Source organism: Chiloscyllium punctatum, chromosome 7 (assembly GCF_047496795.1).
Source record: "Chiloscyllium punctatum isolate Juve2018m chromosome 7, sChiPun1.3, whole genome shotgun sequence".
NCBI classification, from domain to species: domain Eukaryota; kingdom Metazoa; phylum Chordata; class Chondrichthyes; order Orectolobiformes; family Hemiscylliidae; genus Chiloscyllium; species Chiloscyllium punctatum.
Window position 1 is genome coordinate 60,427,900 of NC_092745.1, and position 12,481 is coordinate 60,440,380.

A 12,481-nucleotide genomic window follows, 5' to 3' on the forward strand; every position below is an offset into this window, starting at 1 on the left:
GCAGGAATGGAAGAGATTGCAGGTCTAATTGCACACAACTAGCAGGCTCAACTAACTGAAAGCCTGCTACGGTCTGTTGGCAGAGGCCAATTGGGTTTTTCTAGTCTGCCTCCAGGTTCCTGAAGGGCAATAGAAAACAGTGGAGGTACCTAGCAGAAGGCTGGGAAGCCTGCATCTCCAAAAGGCTGGGACACCCTCACACCTGCCGGGCTTCAGTTGCAGCAACAGGCCGATCTTTGGAGGGACTTCATGCTGCCACCATACACACACCTCTCTCCCACACCCAGACACGCAGAGCCCCACATGCATGCAAACACATCAATTCTATAATGGTGGCTGGCAGTATGGTCTATATTTTAGTTTGATTGCTAAAATGCTGAATATAGTTCACTTACTTTGAAAGGGATACTCTTACTTGCCCTCCAGCTCTGAAAGTCTACATACTGTCCTTAATTCAAAAGCTAACACAGCCTCTGGTTAATTTGCCAAATCAAGAAAACGACAGGTGATAACTGGACTAAATGTGGGATTCTGAAGCCCACAGGGAAAATTTTGCTGTAAGCCCCTAACATTTTACAGTATATTACTATGTATATCACTGCGGCATAGATTCCAGGCTCCACAGGCAATGTACCTATAAGAAAATTGCGATGTGATAGTAACTGTATAACGGTATCCATCAGTGAGTTATGTGTGTATAATGTACAGTAGCATCAGTAAGCACAGAATCCAATCTATAGATGGAACTTGTACTTGTAGGGTCCTGAATTATGTGCAGTATAGCAAGAAATGTGACAGAGTCGCACAAGAAGTCTAATGAGGTTTATCTTGATTTTGGGAGCAACGAGCTGCATCTTTTAACTAGGCTCTGGGCGACAAAGTAAGATTCTCACTAGAGTGGCAAGTTCCCTAAAAGTCAGAATATTGCTGGTTAATGACCTTATGAGTTGTGAATGCCACATTATTAATATGCAGCCTGCTATTGTATCACCTGCAGCGAGCAAGCTAGATGCCAAGAGTTCTAAATGTAGAAGTCAGAGCTTCAACTTGCCACTTTCTCTAAAGGAACTCCATGTTGGACACCCGGCTCCACCGTCTCAGGGCATGATCCATGAGCACCAGTTACACACACGCCATAACCACAGACTTTGGCATCAGGAATGTGTCAGCCTCAGAAACCCTCATGGCATCTCTCCAATCTGCGTTCAGTATAAATGTCTGTACTTCAATGCTGCATCTCAGGGTAATGGCAAATATCACTGTTGTTGCACCAAGTTGCTGTCAGTGCTCACTCACTTTGAGGGTACCTGCATATTCACAGCATCTTTGCCTTGCCTTGCCATTTTGCACTTTGCTTCTCTGCCAATATAATGAGGCTCTCAGTATGCTGCCGTATTGCTGTGCCATTTAATGCAAACACAAAGCCAGGAGGCTTGTCATGGTTGTAAGCAGTCCTCAGTCAAGGAAAATAGTCTTTGGATCTAGTCTAGGGATCCTGGCGCAATAAGTCATAGGCACCCTCCAACACCTGTCCTGGGACTTGCATGGTCAGTTAGCCACTCAGATCTATCAGGGTAAGGATCATCTTCACATAAAAAATGAGGAGTCATGTCAGACAGGCCACTGCTCATTTTGACTATTTCTGTCCTATTGTCGGCTTCTTTCCTCCTGGAATGAGAGAGACAGTTAATAAGGGAGATGAAAATGGGTGGCACAGCTGTTATTGTTGTTGCAGGTGTCCTGAGTGAGTGAGCAGGCAGCACAGAGAGTACACAGGGTTAGTGCTGTCAGGGTTAGGGTAGGTGACGACAAGTGATGGAAGCTATTACAGCAGTTGTGGGAGTGTAGAGCATGAGCCATGGTGGGAGCTGGGTGCAGGAGCAGAGTTACTGAGTGTGAAGTATCAGAGAGAAGATGGTGGCAGCATGGCATGCAGAAGGTCATTTCTCTGATTCCTCCAAGTAGTCGAGACAGCACTGACTCAGGGGCAACCTCAGACCATGTTGGCATGGTCTGTTGTCATGACCTCCTCTGCTACTCCTGGGGAAGAGGTCACCTGTGTCTGTACCATCCTTTCTGTGTGAAAAATATGGTGTCAAGTTTCCCTTGTCTGCCATGCCCAGGGCAATGTCAGCAATGTCAGAAATCATATAGGGGAGCTCCGGACTGATGGTGCTTGTCCAGATGGACAATGGCTTTTTAAAAAAGGTGCTGGCACCAAGGATATTACTCTGTCTGCAAGGTATCTTGACAGTGTGAGTTATTCCAAATATTAGATCAGAGTTGTTCTGGAAAAGCACAGCAAGTCAGGCAGCATCCAAGGTGCAGGAAAATCGACGTTTTGGGCTGGATGCTGCCTGACCTGCCGTGCTTTTCCAGCACCACTCTGATCTAAACTCTGGTTTCCAGCATCTGCAGTCCTTGTTTTTGCCTAGTTGTTCCAAATATGGCAAGTGATAGATGGGAACTACAATCTGGTGAGACAGTTGGTATAAGTAGTTAACAAGTTGAGTTTGGTAAGATACGGTGAAAGATCTCACGAGGCAAGGAACTCTTCAGGAAACTCAACGAAATTGATAGCTAAAAATGTTAGGATTCAGCCCTGTGTGTAAGTCTGTGCTGTTTTGCAATATAATTAGTGTTGTAAGTAATATTCAAGACATCTGACTCAAAACAAAAAGTCTTCATGGTTTATGGTATGTGGGCTAACATATATAAAATCACAAAGGGCGTCAATTACCTCTTTATACACCAAATACCACCAAGTCTAAAGATTGAAAAATAACCAGATAAACCTTTTCTATGAATTCCAGACCTTTTAGGTCTAATGGAAAATATTTCTGTATGCAACTGTTTAGTGCTTTAACAGACAGTTTACAAATTGAGAGTTTCTATGAAGAATTCTGACATGGAGTTCAGTAGACTCCACATGAATTTTAGTTCCCCTATACATGAAGAGGAAGTGTATGAAATACACTGCCTTCCACACTCATGTTGCAGTAAGTACTGTGCTATGTACTTTAAGAATTAATTTGTAAAATGCATTATAAACATATAAAAATGTGTTTATAATGTTACTGCACCTTTGTGTGGAGAAAAAAAAATCCTGTTTACTGGCATTACAGGCTCGCTTTGATATGTGTTTGACAGCATAAACAAGTTCTAAACTGTTAGTCAACAAGGGAATTAGATTAAATATGGAAATAGTTTTCCAGTGTCTCTGGGTATCATTCGTACAAATTTCTGACATTCAATTTCAGTGCTTGAATGCAGCTTTACATGAAGCTAAAATACATCACTGCTAGCCAGGAGAGTGTGAATCCCTTGTGAGCTAAGATGTGGAGTCGGGGCTACTGCTACATGGTCAACACATGTCCTCCCTGACCTACATGATTCAAAAGGCTTATGCCCAAGACGTCGATTCTCCTGCTCCTTTGATGCTGCCTGACCTGCTGCGCTTTTCCAACAACGCATTTTCAGCTACATTGTTCCTGCCAAGTGGTTAAATGGAATGACCTATATAGTTGTGAACCACGTTGGTTTGTATCATTAATGTGTTGATGCTCAGGTGGGCTACCTGATTCAGAATGCAGAACAGCAGTGCTGGGTTTGGGAGGACTCAGAGCTTAAAAATGTGTTGCTGGAAAAGCGCAGCAGGTCAGGCAGCATCAAAGGAGAAGGAGAATCGATGTTTCGGGCATAAGCCCTTCCGAAACGTCGATTCTCCTTCTCCTTTGATGCTGCCTGACCTGCTGTGCTTTTCCAGCAACACATTTTTAAGCTCTGATCCCCAGCATCTGCAGTCCTCACTTTCTCCTTTGGGAGGACTCACTCAGCACACACCCAATGCATTCCATCCTGGATCATTTGTTGTGTGTAAAAGTATTTTCTCACGTCATTTTTGCTTCTTTATTAATTACTTTAAACTTGTGCCATCTTGTTCTCAATTCTTTCATGGGTGGGACCATTTTCTCTGTTTACTCTGTCCAGACTTCTCATGATTTTGAAAACATCAATTGGATCCCTTCTCAGACTTCTCTACTCCAAGGAGAGTGACTCCAGGTTCTCCAATCTATTTTTATAACTGAAATCCATCATCCTCAGAACCATTCTCCAAAATGTTTTTTGCATTTTTTCTGATGCCTTCACACTCTTCCTAAAGTGCAACACTCAGAAATGAATTCCATGTTCAAGCTAAGGTCAAACTAATATCGTTTGTAACTTCAGCATAGTTTCCTCCCTCTTATGAAGTATACACCTATTCATAAAGCTGAGAATACTTTATTAACTACTTTCTCAAAATGATCTACTAACTTTAACCATGTATGCGCATTTGCATAAGAACTAGGAGCAGGAGTAGGCCGTCCGGCCCTTCAAGCCTGCTTCATCACTCAAAAAGATCAAGGCTGATCTGTTTGTGAACTCAGCTCCACTTACCCACACTCTCACCATATCCCTTAATACCTTTATTGTTCAAAAATAAATCTACGTTTGCTTTAAAATCATTTACTGAAGTAGAGTCAACTACTTCCCTGGGCAAGGAATTCCATAGATTAACAACCCTCAGAGTGAAGAAGTTCCTTCTCAATTCAGTTCTAAATCTGCTCCCTCTAATTTCGAGACTGTACCCTCTTGTCCTAGCTTCACCTGCCAGTGGAAACATCCTCTCTACTTCTATCTTATCTATTCCCCTTATAATTTTATATGTTTCCATAAGGTCCCTCCTCATTCTTCTGAATTCCAATGAATATTCTCCCAGTCTACTCAGTCTCTCCCCATAAGCCTCAAGTCCGGAATCAACCTAGTGAACCTCCTCTGCACCCCCTCCAGTGCCGGTGCATCCTTTCTCAAGCAAGGAGACCAAAACTGCACACAGTACTCCAGGTGTGGCCTCACCAGCACCCTGTACAGCTGCAACATAACCTCCCTGCTTTTAAACACAATCCCTCTAGCAGTGAAGGACAAATTTGCCTTCCTAATTACTTGTTCTACCTGCAGACCTACCTCTGTCATTCATACACAAGGACACCCAGGTCCCTCTGCAACTCTGCATGCTGTAACTTTTTCCCATTCAAGTAATAGTCCTTTTTACTGTTATTCTTACCAAAATGATGACTTCACATTTATTAACACTGTATTCCATCTGCCAGACCTTTGTCCACTCACTCTATGTAGCTATGTTCCTCTGCAAAGTTTCATAGCCCTCTGTTCACTTTGCTCTACCACTCATCTTAGTGTCATCTGCAAACTTTGACACACTACACATAGTCCCCAACTCCAAATCATCTATATACATTGTGAATAATTGCAGTCCCAACACTAATCCCTGAGGCACACCATTAGTCACTGATTGCCAGCCAGAATAGCACTCATTTATCCCCACTCTTTGCTTTCTGTTAGTCAACCAATCATTTTTCCATGCTAATACTCTACCCCTAACACCATGCATCTTTAACTTATGTAGCAGACTCTTACATGACACCTTGTCAAAGGCCTTTTGGAAATCTAGGTAACCACATCCACTGAGTCCCCATTGTCCACCTTGCTCATAATGTCATCACAGAATTCCAAAAGATTTGTAAAGCATGACCTGCCCTTCATGAACCCATGCTGCGTCTGCACAATAGGACAATTTCTATCGAGATGCCTTACTATTCATCCTTGACAATAGACTCAAGCATCTACCCCACTACAGAGGTTAAGATAACCAGTCTATAATTCCCCATCTTTTGTCTACCTCCCTTTTTAAATGGTGGCATCACATTTGGGGCGGCACATTGAGGGCGGCACGGTGGCACAGTGGTTAGCACTGCTGCCTCACAGCGCCAGAGACCCGGGTTCAATTCCCGCCTCAGGCGACTGACTGTGTGGAGTTTGCACATTCTCCCCGTGTCTGCGTGGGTTTCCTCCGGGTGCTCCGGTTTCCTCCCACAGTCCAAAGATGTGCAGGTTAGGTGAATTGGCCATGCTAAATTGCCCGTAGTGTTAGGTAAGGGGTCGATGTAGATGTAGGGGTATGGGTGGGTACGCTTCGGCGGGGCGGTGTGGACTTGTTGGGCCGAAGGGCCTGTTTCCACACTGTAAGTAATCTAATCTAATCTAATCTAATTTGCTGTTTTCCAATCTGCTGTAACTGAGTCCAGCGAATTTTGGAAAATTTCCACCAGTGCACTTGCTATTTCGCCCACCATCTCTTTCAGTACCCTGGGATGCATTCTATCATGGCCAGGAGACTTTTCTGCCCTTAGCTCCATTAGCTTGCCTAACACTACCTCTTCCGTAATAATGATTGTTTCCAGGTCCTCACCTCCCTTCGTCTCTTGGTCAATTACTGGCATTTATTAGTGTCGTCCACTGTGAAGACCGATACAAAATACCTGTTCAAAGCCTCAGCCATTTCATCATATCCCATAACTAACTGCCCCTTCTCATCCTCTAAAGGACAACATTTAATTTTGCCACTCTTTATCATTTTATATATTTATAGGAACTTTTGCTATCTGTCTTTATATTCTGTGTTAGTTTTTTTCTCATGTTCTATCTTACTTTTTTAATAGCTCTTTTTGCGGCTTTCTGTTGACCTTTTTTTTCTCAATCTTCTAGTTTCCCACTGATCTTGGCCACTCTTTCAATTTGATCGCCTCCCTTATTTCCGAAGACACCCATGGCAGATTGTCCCTTTTCTTATTCCTTTTCACTGAATATACTTTTGCTGAGCACTTTAAAAAATTGCTTTGGAAGTCCTCCACTGCTTGTCAACTTTCCCACCACAAAATCTTTTTTCCCAGTCTACTTTAGCCAAGTCCTCCCTCATTCTATTGTAGTCTTCCTTGTTTAAGCACAGGACCCTGGTATTAGATTTTATCTTCACACTGTCCACCTATATTCTAAATTCAACCATAATGCGATCGCTTCTTCCAAGAGGATCCCTGACTATGAGGTCATTAATTAGTCCTGTCTCATTAGACAGGACCAGATCCAGGACAGCCTGCTCCCTCATCAGTTCCATTGCATACCATTCAAGTAAATCACTGCAGATACATTCAACAAACTCCTCCCCAAGGCTTACCCTGACCAGGCCGGTTAGACCAATCGACATGTGGATTAAAATGCCTATGATAATTGCTGTACCATTTTTACAGGCATTAGTTATTTCTTTATTTATTGCTCGTCCGAATGTGATGCTATTATTTAGTGGTTGTGATTATCAGCGACTTTTTTTTCTTAGAATTTCTAATTTCCACCCAAAATGGATTCAACGTTGTTCTCCACAGAACCTATATCATCTCTCAGCACCACCCTTATGTCATCGCTGAATATCAGCGTTATCAGAGCTCCTGTCTGTCCTTCTGAATAGTCTAATACCCCTGCATATTTAACTCCCAGTTGTGACCATCCTGTAACCATGGCTCCGTAATGGCTACCAAATCATATTCATTCATGATGATTTGTGCTTTTAACTTATCAACTTTGTTATGAATGCTACGAGCATTCAATTAAAGTGCTTTTCTTTTCGCTTTCTTACCCTCACGATTTCCAACATCTCTAATAATAACTCCAGAGTTAACCTTCCTTTTCACTTCTTTCATAGTCTGCCTTGTACTTAAACCCACCTGCACACATGCTAACCTGCTGCTTGCCTTTTTATTTACAATGATACTTCCTGTCATTTTCCCTTTCCCTTCCCCCTGACTCACTAGTTTAAAGTCTAGTGATCACCCTATTTATCCTTTTTGCCAGAACACTGGTTCCAGATCGGTTCAGGTGGAGACCATTCCATCAGTACAGATCCTTCAGTTCCAAAACTAATGCCAATGCCCCAAGAAATAGAAACCCTCTTTCCCACATCACTCCCTTAGCCACGTGTTTACTTCATGATTTTCTTATCCCTATGCCAATTAGCATGTGGCTCAGGCAGTAATCCGAATTTATGACCCTCAAGGACCTATTTCCTAATTTCATTCCTCATGCTCGATAATCCCCAAACAGGTCCTCCATGTTGTTTGTCTCAACGTGGACCACAACAACTGGATCCTCGCCCTCCCGCTCCAATATCCTTTCAATCTGGTTAGAGATGTCCTCCACCCTGGCAACGGGCAGGCAACACACCATGCAGGACTCCTGATCCAGCTTGCAAAGGATACTATTCATCCCCTAATTATAGAATCCCCTATAACTACCACTTGTCTTTTTGCTCCCCCTCTTGAATAGCCTTCTGTACCATGATGCTGCAATCAGCTAGCTCATCATCCCTGCAGCCCTTTTCCTCATCCACACAGGGAGCAAGTATCTCATACTTGTTGGGTAAGGTCAAAAGCTGAGGCTCTTCCTCTCCTGAACTCAGGATCCCCCTACCTGCCTCACTTGCAGTCACACCCTGTTGTCCCTGATCACGAATTGAATCTGAATTACTTAATCTACCAGGTGTGACTGCCTCCTGAAACAAAGCGCCCAGGTAACTCTCCCTCTCCCCAATGTGCTGCAGTGTTTGAAGCTCAGATTACAGATCATCAACTCTGAGCCAGAGTTCCTCCAGCAACCAACACTTGCTGCAGATGTGGTCACTGCCGTTCACAATGGGATCAGCCAGCTCCCACATTATACAGCTACAGTACATCACCTGTCCAGCCATCTCTGCTTAGTTAATTACTTTATTACCTTATATTAATTTGAAAGTTAAATCATTTCTAATACTTCTCTGCTATGGTATTTTTCAAATAATAGATAAATAAGAAAAATAAAGTAAATTTTTAGCTAATCACTCAGCACAGAAGAAATAGAAAAGCCTTACCTCATCAACACACCACGGAGTCTTTTCTTGGTGAAAGGGGAAGGGTGAGACATGGAGACATGGAGTATCTCAGGAACAGCTGCTGCTCAAATATATTGATTCATTCATCTTCTCAAACCACAATTCGACCTCAACGAAGGCCACTCCTCCCATGAGCTAAGTTTCCACCCACATTCCCTTGCTCCTGCACTACCTTTAGAGTAGTAACCTTTATATTCTTCCTGGTGAAAATGTATTACCTCACACTTCTTTGTATTGAACCTCATCTGGCACTTATCCATCCACTTCAGCAACTTATATATGCCTTTTTGAAGTTCCATACTATCACTCTCAAAGTTTTACTATACTTCCAAGTTTTGTATCATCTGCAAATTTTGAAACTGTGCCCTTGTGCCTAAGGTCTCATTCATTAACACATATCAGAAAATGAAGAAGTTCCAACAGTGACCCAGGGAACTCCACTACAAACCTTCCTCCAGTCCACGTGGTCAGATTATGATAGATACTCTCCATTGGCCTGAATGGGTACAGTTCCAACACCATCCAAGAGACAGCTGTTTGATCAGCATCCCATCCACCACCTTAAATATTAACCCTCTGCACAGACTTACATTCCCTCAGCTCTTTCCTGGAGTGCAAGCTTTGCAATCACTTATGGGCCTTGGATCCACAACCCACTGACTTAGAGAAAAGAGCTAACGGTTGAGCCAAGTACTATACAAGTAGGACTATTATTTCCATTCAAAGCATATAGGATATATAGTGATGGTGATCTGGGTAGCAAAAGTTTAAGTCGAATGGAAGCTTATGGAATTTAGGCCTCTTTACATTGGAGCTGAGTTCACCTTGTGGGCATTCTTGAATTGAGCACAAATTGAATGCAGTATCAGGTTGTAACTGGGAAATCCAAGCCATATTTGGGTTCAGACTTCATTTAAATTTTACCAGCAATCTTCAAGAACCTAATAAGCATTCTGCTGCTGCAGCTTGTTTGGGACAACTGAAGGTTGACCACAAATGAGTCTTTTTATTTAATAATTTTTCATTGCCCATCCCTATTGCCATTGAGAAGTTCAAGGACAGCTACCTTCAAGAATCATTGCAGTCTATCTCGAGTAGGTATGCTGACATTCTGTTAGGAAGGAAGTTCCAGGATCTTAACCCAGAGAAAGTGAAGGAGTAGTGATATATTTCCAAGTCAGGATCCTGGAAGGGAACTTGCAGATGGCAGTGATGACATGCATCTGCTGTCCTTGTCCCAGTATACATGATAGATGCCATGAGCTTGGAAGATGCGACCAAAGGAGCCCTGATGAGCTGATGCAATGCATCTTGATGTGATATGCATTACCACCAAAGAGTAATTATTCAGAACAATATTTTCTTTAAGTTTGTGTCTGGCTGTTAAAGTGGTTGTTTGAGATCTTGTTAGACTATTGGAAGAAGTGCATGAAGTACCCTGGCTATAACAAAAAAAGACAGGAATTGCTGGGAAAACAGAACTGTTTAGAAAGGTCACTGGACTAAAAATGTTAAATTTCCTTTCTCTCCACAGATATTGCTAGACCTGTTGAGTTTTTCCAACAATTCCTCTTTTTGTTTCTGATTTCCAACATCCACATCTCTTTTCTGTTTAGTGAAGTACTCTGGCTGTTCCGTTCAATCTAAACATAGATTAACTGGAGATTGATGTCTAAACCATTTGTGGGATGTCAGGGTAGAATAAAAAACACTTTATCTAAGTAGCAATGACCACCTTGTAAAGCAAATATGTCACCTGAAGCACTATGAGACATTTTCACACCAAATGTCATTATTCAAATGCAAGTATCACCATAGAAGATGAAGATCTGACCAATGCGTTTTACTAACAATGAAGAGAACTGGAGGCGGGGGGGAGTTGAGCTGGTTGAGGAGGGGGTGGGGTCACTGGAGAAGCAGTAGATATGTCTGATGTCATGAATTTCAGCATCTCACCTATTCTCTTCCACAACATCTTTTACTTTTAATTAATGGCGTGCCCACATAATGGCAGCAAAAACAGGAATCCCACCAACTTTTTAGCTGGAATTTCAAGCAGGCTTTCAGAGCTCTACTACAGGAGTGTGAATATAATTCTGAAGGGGAGGCTGAATTCATTACTGTCAGATCGGTCTGTGATACACTAAAAAGTACAGAACCTAAGCGAAGAGCAAACGCAATGCTGCCAGGATCACTGCCACTTCCATGGAGATCCAAGTGGAAAAGATGAGTTGCAGCTTAGCCTCATTGCTCCTGGGCCAGCTAAATCAATGTACAGAGCCACTTGCTGTCTGGACAAACAAACAACAAAACCTTTTTGCCACTATAGGTAGGTGGTCACAAGAGATGAGTTCAATATGGCATTATATATTCCAGCCTCAAGCAGCCGAAGTTCCCACCCTCCCCCTCCCCCCTTGCATACGCGCACCATTAGAATTGTAATATAAAGTATTCCGAGCTGACTTTCAAGAACTTAAGTAATAAGACAAAGGTAAAGTAAAGGTTTGTACAGAATATAGGAGGCCAAAGCTGGTTGTTTGAGAGAGAGTGAGCACATTAGATTTGAATGACAGATGAACAGAGGGAACAAGTAACAATGTTGGCTAACATGGAAGTCAAGAACAGACGTTGGTTGGCCAGTAACTTATTGGGAAAAGGGTTGAGAGAGTAGGAGGGGTGTCTTATAGACAAGATAAGCTCCAAGAGGATATGAGACAAGATAGGAGAGAAGCTAGAGAAGGAAACAAGGTCAGGGTTAGGGCAGGATAGAACCTGAAAGCATGTTTGTATTGAAGTTGGGAGAGAGCAATCGAGGTAGCTGAGCAGTAGACCATTAGACAAGGAACAGAAGTTGGCCATTCAGACTACCAAGTCCACTCTGTCATTCAATGAGATTATGTCTGATCTGGTAATCCTTAAATCCACTTTCCTGTCTTTTCCCTTTAACCCTTGATTCCTTTACAGATTAAAATTGTCTATCTTAGTCTTGATTATACATATTAAAGCAGACTTGACAGCCCTCTGGATAAAGAATTCCACAGATTCACCACCCTCTGAGAGAAGAAATCTCTCCCTTAAATGGATAACCCCTTACTCTGAGATGATCCCCTCTGCTCCGAGATTCTCCCACAAAGGGAAACAACCTCTCCACACCTACTCTGTAAAGCTTAGAAACTTGTGTCAATAAGGTTCCCTGTCATTCTCCAAAACTCCAATGAATACAAGCCCAGCCTAGTCAGCCTCTCTTAATAAGAAAATCCCTCTGTATCTGGGATCAACCTAGTGTACGTTCTCTGGATTAGCTCCAACACCAGTAAAGCTTTCCTTTGATTAGGGGACCAGAACTGTTCATGGTATTCCAGATATAGTATGACCAGTGATTTGTCTAATTTTAACAAGACCTTCTGACTTTTATACTCCATTCCCTTTGAAATAAAGGCCAATTTGTATTCCCTCTTACCCACTGAATGTGGATGCTAAGTTTTTGTGATTCATGCAGTAAGATCCCTAGACCTTTCTGTTCTGGAGCTTTCTGCCGTATTTCTCCATTTAAATAATACTCAACCCCTCTATTCTTTCGGTCAAAGCACACAATCCACATTTTCCCACACTATATTCCATCTGCTAGGTTTTTGTCCACTTACCTAACCAGCCAATATCTGTGGACCC

The 12,481-nt window shown here is 42.5% G+C and overlaps 1 protein-coding gene across 1 annotated transcript in view; it reads right to left on the reverse strand.

Annotated features, from left to right (window-relative positions):
- The window catches only part of glis1a (GLIS family zinc finger 1a), a 393,292-nt gene that overhangs the window by 80,563 nt on the left and 300,248 nt on the right, over positions 1 to 12,481 (reverse strand). The window lies entirely within an intron of this gene.